The following is a 13,791-nucleotide window of genomic DNA, read 5'->3' as shown; positions in this document are numbered from 1 at the left end:
TTTATTGATCCCAAGTTGGAAACATTTGCGTTACATCAGCATGTGTAACAGTTATAAATATGCAGTGGTGTTTATTTGTAAATCATTTAGTATAATCACACAAATTCTGTGTTTTATATTTAATAATTCTGTGTTCTTTATTTATTGAATGTTCAATACCTGACGGAGGTCGGAGATGAACAACTTGGGTCGCAGGTTCCTCAACAGTGCATTACAAGACATCTATCAATATGTGTCTATACCTCCACCATTAAACTGTCATATTCTGCACATTTCTTATACTATCTACATACATCTTATAAGAGTATAATACATATGTATAATATCAGTTAAAATAAGTGCTTAAACATACAGTAGTTAACATTGCAGGAAAGCAATATATTAGTACTTTATCAGGCTTAATATTTACACCCCCAAAGCTTTTTTCTTATTCAAAATAAGACCTTGACCTAAAGTATTCTTTAATGTTTAAATAAAGCCTTATTAGTTTATCTGTCTGTGTCTCCTATTAATATCTAATAATAAAAATAATACATTTCAATAACGTGCTTTAACCACTAGGTGTCCCTTTCTATCAGCTGTGCACCGTTATGGTGTAAATATACCAATATACCGATTGGATCAAATATAAAAGTCAGCCGAATTAGTATTGATACTGCAAGGTGTTGACCGTCCGTCAACATGTGACCGGTTGGGAGTGAGAACGTGTTGTGTACAGAGTTATTGCAGTGGACAGGAATGTTTTCCTGTATCGGTTCCCGTGACAGCGGAGCTACAGCAGTCTGTTGGAGAAGGAGCTCCTGTCTGTCCAGGTGGGGGGGGGGTTATCTGTCTGTCCAGCTGCAGGTGGAGAGGATGGGTGGGGTTACCCATGATGGAACCAGAATAAGGTTTGTTGGCTTACACGCCTTTCATCGTAGTGGAAAATGTTGTCATATGCAATATGTTTGGATAGTTTCACCATTGAAATGCGTTTGATAACACTAGGTGCTCTAGTGCCAAAGTTGTGGCCCTAAAAAAATATCAACTATTCATTTGTATGGTATCCAGAGCTTCCACATTTTAGGGAATATGTTTTTTGATTTAAAATATCATCAATGTCATAAGCAATGGTTACATTAAAACCCTCCTATTGTATTAGTTCCCCGCCCCCCTTACTTTGGTGTTCGCGGTCAAATTTGACCAGTCCTGTTTTAACTGCTATTACATTAACACAAAAACCATGAATCATCACCAAATTTCATTCATTTCATCAACATTGTATGTTGAGTTGGCACTTCAGCTCAAAACATACAAAAACACAGAAGAATAGAAAGTTAACCCATTGAAATAATATGAGAGCAGTGCTACAAACTACAATTCCCATTAGATACGCGCCCAACAATCGTTACGAAGTACACAGAGCTGACATATTTGTAGTTCTTCCGGCGTCTGTGCGTGGACTCGTTCGACTTGTCTTGCGTTGACGGCCGTATAGGCTCCATTCCCTTTCAGAAATCCGTCAATCGGGCGCGATCCGAAACCAAACCCTGTGTTTAAAAAAATATAAAATACAAATTTGCACTTTTGCCTCCTTAGCAACGGCAGTATCGTTTGGGTGGCGATCTGAGTTCGGGTACCGCATCTGTGACGTGACAAAGGATCGCCGTGACAATGTGGTGATGAGATGTGGATAACTTTCCAGATAAAGACCATCCTGATACTCGAGTTGTGGTTTTCAATAAGTGAAAAAGAAAATTCAAAGTAATCACTACCATTTTAATATCTCAAGCATTTGTCCCCAAAAGCTTTCAAATGTAGTAGCAAAACCAGTGATCCAGATCAGGATCATTTTCATTAGGCCTATAATTAAATGATATAATAATAATACATTTTATTTTTAGAAGCGCTTTTCTGAAACCCAAAGACGCTTTATATGCAAGCCTACCTCCAAAGCGTTATACTTCGGAACTTAAACAAATTAGATAAGGCAGTGGATGGCAAAGTACCAGATTTCACACATGAATATGCTTAAAATAGGTTATGGTGTTCCTATCACTGACAATGAAATCATGTAGTATTTCAACTGTAATTTCCTAAAAAGTCAAATGCATTTTGGTGGAGGTTTTCATCTTATTTCTAATAGAAACATATTAAATATGACTCAAATGGAGCATATAAACAAGAGAACAAACGTGCAAAAACAAAACTGGTGTTCAAATAACAGATTTTATTTTTATGCATTATCCCGGAGAATTCTTCGGCTGCCAGGAATGAGCCCACTCCTTGCCACTGAAAACCGAATGGAATAATGTTAGTTACAGTTACTGGTTTCGTCTTTCCGAAAAGCATAAACCATGTGTGAAGCAAACATCTTATAACTCACTTTATATAAGTAAATGTTTCATTTACCATTTAGAAAAGTGAACATAGAAATGAAAACAAATGTTCTAACAAACAATAAAAACAAACAAAAACACATACATTAACAACAATGAAGTTAAACAATCATTTGTTCCTACACTACTTCAGCTGCTTCAGAATAACAGCAGTGAAATATATAAGAGGACTGGTGGTAGATTTGGATGTTTTGCATTTGTTAAATATCATGTGTTTGTTCTCCAACATGGGACTACATCAGATGACATGAAGCCAAGTAACTGGAAGATATATACCATACTGGACAGGGCTCCCACTCCACCAACATTTCTGCTTTTCCCTATCAAGAGAAGAAAACAAATCTCTAATTTCGGAAAGACCAAACGCATATTAGCTATTTAGCAAACATTTGTGTTGGAAGTTTGTAAATCATAAAGCACACCCTATGCATTACTTGTATTCCCGTCTAACCTTTCTCATTCTTTCTTTTATTACACTCCTGATGGGGAAAGTTTATAGGCGAGTGTGGTAGGAGCAATCTGTGAACATCAAAGCAGGTTCCACATACAGTATTAGTCATATTAGAAATAAAATAAATACAACTATGAACACTTAAGTAGCAACCAGACTTGCACGATGAAAAGTGACCACACTGTTATCACTGGTCAAAAGTTACTGTATACATCATTGAAATGGAACCAAGCTGCTCTCAGTCCTAACATGGGATGCTTGTTTGAATGGCCATACCACTGCTGAGCCTGAGATGACCAAAGAAAATACTTCACTGCTGCTTCCTTTACTGCCTAGCATTCTCATCACCACCTTATCAACTATGACTGTATGTATTTTAGTCTAATTAGACAATTACAGCCCTTTGGATTTTTGGATAATGTATCAGTTATAGTTATTAGTCACAATATAGCATTGTTAACTCACTGAAGAAGCATCAATCACTGCGTTTACATGCACTTTGCTAAAGTACATGTCGATAGATTTATTAGAATACCAATCAATTCGACTCATGCAAATGTTTATAATCAGTCAAAATACTTAATACTGTTAATATACCTGACTTTTTCTTTTTGCGTCTAGGACCAAGTACTGTGTCCCTCACGGACCCTGTCCTGACAGCTGTGGGTTGAAGAAGAAATATTACTATATACATACAGTATACCAAGTTAAGCTTAAACTCAAGTTTCAAAATACATCCCACAAATGCAGCATCACATGATGCAATAGGTGTTAGGTACAGATATTTTTTTGGTATTGCGATTTAATTGAGGTTGATCTATGAAGTCTAGGTGTTTTGTTGTCTTGCCTATAATTGACTCCATACTTTATGTGTAAGGAATAGTTTGATAAATATTAACATGTTATGCTGTAACGTTAAATGAATTTAACTTTGATTCAAAAACCTAAGTTTATTCCCCGTATGTTCATTATGGGACAGTGTCGTATCTAAATGCAGTTCTTGAGTATAAAGTTTAAATATGCTGCATGACGTTGTTGCATGAGTTGCTTCGAAGTTTACCCCTATGGTCAGGGATTGCTTTAGGTAGACCACAATATTAATGATAGCAACCTCTCGTACAATATATGGACATGAGCCAAATCATTTTGATGTAATCGACCTACTGCCCAACGCTACAATGTAAGACCCTTTCTGTGTGTAAACCAAATCACATAGGAGTTTTATTTTGTGATTTATCAAATGTAAAGTAAGCCTGCTGTTGCTTTGCATTTTTGTGTGAAAAAGGTATAACCATATAGTAACCACATGTCTGTTCAGGAATGAAAGACTGTATTTTTCTAAACGTTTAATATTTATTTATATCCGAGTACCTAAGGATATACACATACCCAAGTATCCCATTTTCCTTTCATATTTATGAAGTTGTAGGTGAAATTGTTATTTAGATTAAGCTATTGTTGTTATTATTGTTTACCTATTGGAACAATCATTATTCCCAAAATGCATTAAGTGCAATTAGGTGTTTTGAGATATTGTAGAAGCATGACTTGTCAACAAGTTACCTACAATAATTTTTTAGGAAAATATCGGAAAACACTCTTGACTTTTATAAATATAAAAGCTGCAAATCTCAGAGAACAAATGTCACTATGTGTGCTGTGTGCTCTGCATGTGTGACCATTAAAGAGGTTTTCATCCCTCCGATTCTATCTATCTATTTTATTACCGGGCCCCTCCGTGGTGGTAGCCTGTCTCACATCATCCCGCTGGGGCTGCTCCTCCTGCCCCACCTCTATGATGGTGCACTGCTTCACGGGGGGGGGTCTTCAGCACCTCCACCTGCACGGTGCTTGTCTCTGGCACCTGGCTCTCTGTGGTCCCTGCCTCCTGCCAGTTGTTTTCTGGTTCAGATGGGTCACAGGGTGTGAGGTTCAGCGTGACTGTCTCTTCCTCAGGATCTTCCGCAGCCCCCTGGCCGGTGGAGTCCTGTGTCCAACCTGTGCAAGTTAAACAAATGTTGGTCTTGACTTGCTTAAGACAAAGACGTTAACTCATATATCTAGAAATAAGAAATACAGCGTGCTTAAGGTATGTTTACAGACAGGGTCAAAAATATACTCGTCATGTCATAGGACTGTGTGCAGTCAAAGTTAATAGCAGAGAAATAGTGGTATTTATCCAGTCAACCATTTATGGTTTTGTTTTTGCGATATTATTCTTCCGATTTGTGTCTACATTCCATGTGATGTGACATGTCAATTTGTCGGTAGACAACATATAGACGTGTGCATGTATGTTCCCTTACATTATTTACATCCACACATTTTGTTCAGAATTTATGAGACTGACGCAAACGTGTTTTGCATAAGTGCAATCAAATAAGTAGCAAGTCGCTTTGGATAAAAACATAAATGTAATGTAAAGGGACCTCTGGATGCACTGGATAACTGCTTTTGTTTACAAGCTGAGAAACATGACCTTAATACAGAACTGCCAAACTGAATATGTGGTCAACTGGGATCGTCTTCATGTATTGTGCTCTTACCATTAACCTCAAAATATTTCTCCCTTTTGGGCGTTGATAAAGGAAACCGTTTAGGAACGGTTTGCTAAAAGGAAATTGCTTAATGGCTCAAGCCTAAACATACCTTTCAGTCATCAAACCTAACTACCTTGACATTAACAACTTTACAACTTTCAATTTGTATACAATGAATGCGCAAGTGGTAGCACAATACCCCAAAATGGTTTTTCAAATTCACGTAAACTTGCATAACTATTTCCTGATAAATAACAGTTAAATGTCCACAAGTCCCCTCTGCAGAGTAAGCCATGTCTCATTAGGCTACATACTCAGTGTTTAAAAATGTATTTATTGTATGTAGTTTGCTAAAATAATAAACAGTCAAACGTTGTCCATAACCCTAAATATTTTGCAATTACTTTCAACTTTTGTAATACTTTGCAGCTAAACATATTGACAGTTAATAGGTAGAAAGGATGTGTGTTAGTTGTCTCACAAAAATATAGTTTGCTAAACCCAAATAAATGGCTGGAATGACTGCTTTCTGGCTGTATCAAAGGATAAATACTGGATCAAGTTGTTGTCCCACAAGATTTGGATGGATTGAAAACAGTCGCTGTAAGTTGTCGCTAACTTAACTGACTTTATTAAATGAGTTGATCCAAACTCATTCCATATAACTGTCTTGGTTATAAGGAAATGTTAAGCTCTCCATTGATACAAACATTTTGTGTACACAATACTGTGAACTGTGAAGATATAGTGCAAGCATCTCAGCTTCACAAAGGTACTCATAAAAAGTGCCTATCTTGTCAAGGTAATCCTGGGCATAGGCGATCAGTGTGCAGCGAGGGGTTAGGATTTCACATTTGACGTCCTTCTTCCTGGTCTCCTTGCCAAGAAGCAGCACTGGTTTAAAGCCAATTGCATGGAGTTTCTCAAGCTGTAATGACAAAATAATATATTTACTGTTTAAAGAAATGGAAAGGAAACATCAACAACAACTATATAACTACAACTATAACATTACTGATGACAGCATCTAGTTGTATGCCATTCATAAACCTAGATGCTGAGTTAAGCTTTTGCAGAATCATGTATTTACCAGGAAGGGTTACACAGTAGAAGCAGAAAATATGTTATAGACAAACACAAAATACAAATAAATCAGTATCCTGAGTCCCAGTTCAAACCCTGATAATCTTAAAGTTAAAGTACAATAAGATACAAATGTGTGACCACTCAACAATTACCAGTTAACACTTACAATGACTATTGCATAATTAAAAATGTAACACAATCCAAGCATAGCTTGACACTGTTGAAATTGAAATTGCGTGCTACGATGTAAAACGTTCCCGTATGTTGTGGCTGCAGTCGTAAGAGTAATATAGAGTAGTAACATACAATTATGTAGTCTTATTAAAGGTGGGGTAGGTAAGTTTGAAAAACCGGCTCGAGATACACTTTTTGTTATATTCAATGGAATGCTCTTAACATCCCGATAGCAATGAATATCTTAAGTGCTTTGACAAAAAATCCATAAAAAAATGTCATCTGTGGAAGCCGTAATACTGTAAAAAGCACGACCAATCATCTGAGCCGGCCCGGCTAAAGTAACTGGATGGCCTACCTGCCTGTCAGCCTTCCATCTGTGCACAAACTTATCTCGTGCCCTCATTGGTCATGTGCGCGTTCGTGTGTGTTGGAGGAGGGGCTCTATAAGGAAGTGGCAGATTTTCTCCGGTTGTTTATTTTCGAATTCTAGCGATCTCGAGCCGGTTTGTCAAACTTACATACCCTACCTTTAAGGTCTAAAAGTGTGTACATAAGCAAGAATGGAACACAACATGGAAGTGAAGGAAGTGCTCTGTTTATTTAAATGTGTAGTTAAATTAAAATAGTGTCCCTTGGCTGTGAAAGTTAAGATAAGAGTAGTTTTAAAATTGAAAGAAAAGAGAATATTAAATAATACCTTTGCAATAATATCTATATTTGAAGTTGATATCAAAGTGTATATTGGTTAATAAGATACAAACATCATTAAGAAATAAATGTATACAAAAACAACATTCAACTTGATCCTGGCCCAATATATTGGCAAACAGTCAGGGTCCGTCTGTGTCAGTTCTTTGGTGTCAGCTTGGTGTGTCCGGGCCTTAACATACAGTAAAAAGTGTACATACCAAGACAATGGCTTCATCCTTGATGGAAGCAATGTTGTGGTTCTTCTTCCGCCCTGACACCCAACCCCCTCGCTTCTCATCAAACCTCTTGAGCTTCTTCTCAAGGCGCGGCTTTTTTGGCTGCTCCTTAAGGCAATGTCCACAGATCTTCTGTGCACAAAATAAAATGTTCTGACAGAAGGGACATGTCTTTTTTGTAGATCCACCTGGCATGATTAACACGGGATTACAAACAAACAGACAGACTGACAAACACAGGAAAGTAGAGAAGTACACAGCATAGATAAAAGGGTGAATAAAGAAATAGATGATTGATATAAGAGAGCTAGATAGGGAGATAGGGAGATAGGTTGAGTTTGGCTCTTAAAAGTGCCATTGGTTTTATGATGGTGTAGATCAGTGTATGGGTTTGTGGTGTGGGTACTGTTAAATATGTTCGTTATTCTCGCGTCCAGGAGAGAAGCTTTAAAATTAGACTAAATGGAGTCTCTGAGAAGATTCAAATGGGATACTTTAATTCAATCAATCAATCAATGTTTATTTATATAGCCCAATATCACAAATGTTACATTTGTCTCAGTGGACTTCACAGTTTGTACAGAATATCAGTATGACAATACGACACCCTCTGTCCTTAGACCCTCACATCGTACAAGGAAAAACTTCCAGAGAAAACCCACAGTTTAAAGGGAAAAATGGGAGAAACCTCAGGGAGAGCAACAGAGGAGGGATCCCTCTGCCAGGACGGACAGACGTGCAATAGATGCCGTGTGTAAATTGAAAAGATAATACATTTGCAACATAGGTAGTCCAAATGTTTGGAAATGCATGTGTGTATAATAGGAAGATGAATCCACGAGGATATCCATCCAGGACTTATGATCCAGGACCACAGCCACGACTCAAGATCCAGGACTCGCAATCCATGACACAGGACCGCAGGATCATCCATGACTCCGGATCCCGGCGTATATAGACACCAAAAAGAAAGACATTTGGGGAAGCTGGGTTAATCGGAACATGAGAGTACACAGGTATAGACAGAGAGAAGGAAGAAGTAAGATGTCCCCCGACAAACTAAGCCTATATCAGCAAAACTAGGGGCTGAATCTAATCAGCCCTAACTATAAGCTTTATCAAAAAGGAAGGTCTTAAGCGCACTCTTAAAAACGGATAGGGTGTCTGCCGCCCGAACACAAACTGGAAGCTGATTCCACAAAAGTGGAGCTTGATAAGAAAAGGCTCTGGCTCCCATTCAGGGTATATGCAGGAATCCTGAAGTCAAATTTAATACCTTTTAAGACCTTTTTTAAGACCCTTTCCATACATTTTAAGACCTCATCGCAACTTTGAGTTCTAACCGATTACATTGGCGACACACTTTACTATATTGATTGTAAGATAGCACAACTAAACAGAGTGCAGACAGACTACTGAAGCCTCCTCTCCACATGAACTTCAACCTCTCTGTGAAGGTCAGGTGTCACGGTGTGTGAAACAAGCAGGACCCAAATGCAGATATAAACTGAAACTTCCTTTATTTCAAGGCTATGATATCTCTATACAATGACAAATAGAACACTCACCGCAGAACTAGTCAGGGAACAAGACAAACCGACCAAGACAGACAGACAACCCAGAACTTAAATACACACAAGACTCAATCACACAACAAGACACAGGTGAGGAGGGAGGAGAAAACACAGGGGCCCAGGTGAACATAATCAGCATATCAATGTGGGTTCCGTAGGGGTCGGAATACAATGGATTCTATATTGTGCTTAGAATCAGACATCAGGAAAGCACAGACCAACAAGGAAGTAGTGATTGCAGTCTTCTTTGATATTGAAAAGGCTTATGACATGCTCTGGAAGGAAGGGCTACTAATCAAGTTAAAATCATTGGGAATTGGTGGTAAAGCATATAATTGGGTTATGAATTTTTTACGGGACAGGAAAATACAAGTCAGAGTAGGTGCAGAATATTCAAGTGTGTATGATGTGGAAAATGGTACTCCGCAAGGTAGTGTGTGTAGTCCGTTGTTGTTCAATATAATGATACATGACATTTTTAATCAAGTTCATCCAAGTGTGGGAAAATAGTTGTGTGCAGATGATGGGGCTTTGTGGGCAAAAGGCCGCAATGTAGCACATGTTGGAAAGAAAATACAAGCTGCAATAGTTGAAGTGGAGAAATGGTCAAATAAATGGGGATTCAAACTGTCAGTAGCTAAGACGCAAGTCATTTGTTTTACAAAACGGCATAAAATTGCTCCTGTATCATTAAAATTGTATGAGCAACCTCTTGAACAGGTAAATACAATAAGATTTCTTGGTGTTTGGTTTGATGGAAAGCTAACGTGGAGCAATCATATAGGAAAAGTTCAAAGTAAATGTAAAAAGTTCAACAATGTACTTCGGTGTTTGGTGGGACAGGAGTGGGGAGCGAGTAAGTCATCACTACTGAACATATATTGGGCACTCATGAGACCTGTATTCGATTATGGGTGTATAGCGTTCATGGCAGCAGCAGAATCAAACCTTAAAAAGCTGGATGTCCTACAAGCTCAGGCCCGGAGGATTTGTAGTGGAGCTTTTAAAACATCTCCAGTATCAGCAATACAGGTAGAAATGGGAGAAATGCCTTTAAGGATAAGAAGAGTAAAGTTAATGTTGGCATACTGGGTAAACCTTCAGGGGCACAGTGATAGTCATCCAGCGAAAAGTATTTTGAAAGACTGCTGGGAGCACAATGAGTCACATTTAACAAGTTTCGGATGGATTGGTGATGTTAAAGCGGCAAGTATAGGATTGAATCAAATACAGTATTGCCCTACAGTTGCAATCTCGTCCATTCCACCCTGGTTATTCCCATTGCCAAGTGTAGACCTCAATATACAAAAAGAGTTGAAGGAAAAGAAAGAAATACCAGTATGGCGCATAGTCCAGAATTATTTTGCAAGATATCACTCAGACTCAACAATCATATTTACAGATGGCTCCAAAGATCCAGAGACAGGGCGTGCTGGGGCAGCAGTTTATATCCCAGTGAGTAATTCACATATAAAGAAAAGGGTAACCGACCATGTGTCAGTATACACCACAGAGTTGTTGGCATTGGTATTGGCATTGGAATGGATAGAGGAGAAAGGAATACATAATACTGTAATTGCATCTGACAGCTATTCAGCTTTATCGAGTATACGATCAGGCAGATCTTCATTTAGAATGGACATAATAAATGAAATATTTCTAATTTTGTATAAAATGCAAATCAAAGGAATAGCAACTTGTTTCATCTGGGTTCCTGCTCATGTTGGTGTGGAGGGTAATGAACAGGTGGATATTCTGGCCAAACAAACACTCAGAATTACGAATATAGACATTGAAGTTCCGCTCAGCAAAGCGGAGGTTAAAACATTCATACATATATATGCGCAAACAACATGGCAAGATCATTGGGACCTTAGTGACACAGGAAGACATCTTTATAACATTCAAAGGTATGTGGGTGATGGAAGGAAGGTGGGGTTTAAAAGAAGGGAGGAAAATGTCATTTCTCGGATAAGAATTGGTCACACAGGTCTCAATCATACATTAAGGGTAATAGGAAAGCATCCAACCGGAAAGTGTACACACTGTAGCCAGCCAGAAACGGTTGAACATGTTTTGCTGCATTGCAGGAAATATAGTATTCAGAGGAATGTGCTTTTCCAAACACTGAAGAAAGCAAAATACATTGACTTTTCGCTATCAGGGCTGTTAGGGAAAACATCAGACAATATGTATTGTGAGCTTATTACGTTTCTTAGAGAAATTGATACATTTAAAATAATCTAGAGTTTTGATTTTATTTATTTTTGTTTGTTTTATTTTGTTTATTGTTTTCTGCATAGTCTCTTGTCCATACTCCAGTCCAGTTGGTGGCGGTAATGCACCTAAAATGTGGTTTGCCAACCGCCAATAAACACTAAAGAAGAAGAAGAAGAACATAATCCGACAATTAGACACACCAGGGAAACTAATGACAAGAGGAAAAACACAGGGAAAAGGACCAGACCATAACCCAAAGGAAAACATGACATGGAAAACCGCAAAAACACCCAAACCTACAAAACTATAAACGTGACATAACATGAGAATCGGGACATCAGGTTTAATGCAGTATGCTTCTTTGTTGCTTCTGTAGACTCTGTGCTCTTTCATTCCAGTAAAACTCCTCAGAAACCATTAGAAACCAGTATTTGACCAATAAACAAAACAATTGACAAAACTTTGAACTATGAAATATGTTAAACTTTGGTGAGCTTCAGCGGGGTAATGCCATATAGGAGCTCCCTCACTAATACCCAGAGGTTAAATTGGGCTGGGGCTGTCCGGGGCTAAGCCCTGGCACATAGGACGATGCTCTGACGTCATCACCCTCACACATGTGTCATATGTTTACAAAAAAGGATATATATGTTAAGACTTTTCTCGTTCTTAATATAGACTATATTAGGGTCGATATGGGTTGACTTTACTTTAAAATAGCAGATCTCTGTGACCGGATATAGTTTGGCTTAGACCCCGGCCCCACGAGGACACATACGGTAAAACGCATACGCAAGCGCAAAAAAGGCTTCCGTTCACACGCATTCGATTCATTAACGTGTCCGTTCACACTAGACCGCTGGAAATGCTGGAAACGCTGTACTACATATGTCAGGCCTGTAAGTGGCGCTGCTGCCGCCCGAAATACACCAAAAGCAGCGAAGAAGACCCAGGACCATGGTTGCCATGGTTGCCCTTCTGTTTATTCTCCGCGGTGGACGGCGTGTTCTCCTGCTGTATCTCTCAGGTAGTCCACCAGCAGATGAAAAGCACCCACCTCTCCGCCTCCCTTCAAGGAACGAGGGGACCGTGCGGCAGTTTCCGTAAAAAAAATGTTCCGCCGGTCAACATGTCCGTTAAAGTTTAAATCTTCCGTACAAAATTAGAAAAGTGCCGCTCAGAGGTCTTCTTTGTTATTTATTGAGCTTTAAAACAAATTGATAACGACTCTGTTCTCTGTATAATAATATAATAATATTTAATAAACGGTTACTGCCTCTCTTTTCCTCCCCCTCTTCTGACAGCCCAGCAGCAGCAGGAGACGTGGGGAGAGGGAGGCGGGCTATTTCATCGTTATCAGAAAATGATCGTATTGGGCACACACGGAGCCGTTGGACCCCCCAGAGCGTTGTGTATGCCGGTCTACCCACCTTGGGACCCGTTACCATAGTCGTTTAGTTCCCCCCCCCCCCCCCCCCCCACACACAGAGCGGAGCAAGGCAACGAAACTTAAAATAATAAGCAGCATTTTACGGCGCGCTATGCATGGGGCCGCCTTGTGGGGTTTCCCGACATGTCGTTTCAGTAAATTAAAGGGTGTTTCATGTTGTCGTTGCTGTGAACCTTCTTAATACCTTGGAAAATGCCGTTTAATACTTTTTAATAGCCTTCATTTTCGCTAAATTGATTTATCAACTTTTAATACTTTTTAAGACCCCGCGGACACCCTGCCATTGTACTTTTAGAGACTCTAGGAACAACCAACAACCCTGCATTCTTGGAACGCAATGCCCTAGTAGGACAGTAGGGTATAATGAGTTATTTAAGGTAAGATGGCGCCTGCCCATTAAGGGCTTTGTAGGCCAGAAGAAGAATTTTTAATTCTATCCTGTGTTCTATAGGGAGCCAGTGTAAGGCAGCCAGAACAGGAGTAATGTGGTCCCTTTTCCTAACTCTGGTTAGTACACGAGCTGCAGCATTTTGAATCAGCTGAAGCGACTTGACTGACTTATTGGTACACCCTGATAATAAGGAGTTACAATAATCCAGCCTTGAAGTAACAAATGCATGGACTAGTTTCTCTGCATCGTTTTGAGGTAAGATATGCCTGATCTTTGCAATGTTACATAGATGGAAGTAGGCGGTCCTTGAAATTGATTTTATGTGGGTGTTAAAGGATAAATCCTGATCAAATATAACACCAAGATTCCTTACAGTCTCACTGGAGGCCAAATTAATGCCATCCATAGTTAGTATATCTTTAGATAATTTGTTTCGTAGATTCTTCGGGCCAAGTACAATAACTTCAGTTTTGGTCGTGTTTAACATCAAAAAATGTAAGGTCATCCACGTTTTTAAGTCCTTGAGGCAGTCTTGAATTTTATTTAGATGATTAATTTCATCAGGCTTGATTGATAAATATAGTTGAGTATCATCCGC

At 38.9% G+C, this 13,791-nt stretch overlaps 1 long non-coding RNA gene across 1 annotated transcript; it reads right to left on the bottom strand.

Annotated features, from left to right (window-relative positions):
- Nucleotides 1–1,975: 1,975 nt before the first annotated feature.
- Nucleotides 1,976–4,695, bottom strand: LOC307037253. Its single transcript, XR_013807641.1, has 4 exons — nt 4,557–4,695; nt 3,427–3,489; nt 2,655–2,698; nt 1,976–2,271 (listed from the first exon to the last, which is right to left on the bottom strand). It is a non-coding gene; the product is annotated as an uncharacterized lncRNA (long non-coding RNA).
- Nucleotides 4,696–13,791: the final 9,096 nt, after the last annotated feature.

The sequence above is a fragment of the Notothenia rossii genome, assembly GCF_949606895.1.
Source record: "Notothenia rossii genome assembly, chromosome: 4".
NCBI lineage: Eukaryota > Metazoa > Chordata > Actinopteri > Perciformes > Nototheniidae > Notothenia > Notothenia rossii.
The sequence above is the reverse complement of the archived record's forward strand: the minus strand, read 5'-3'. Positions and strand labels throughout refer to the sequence as shown.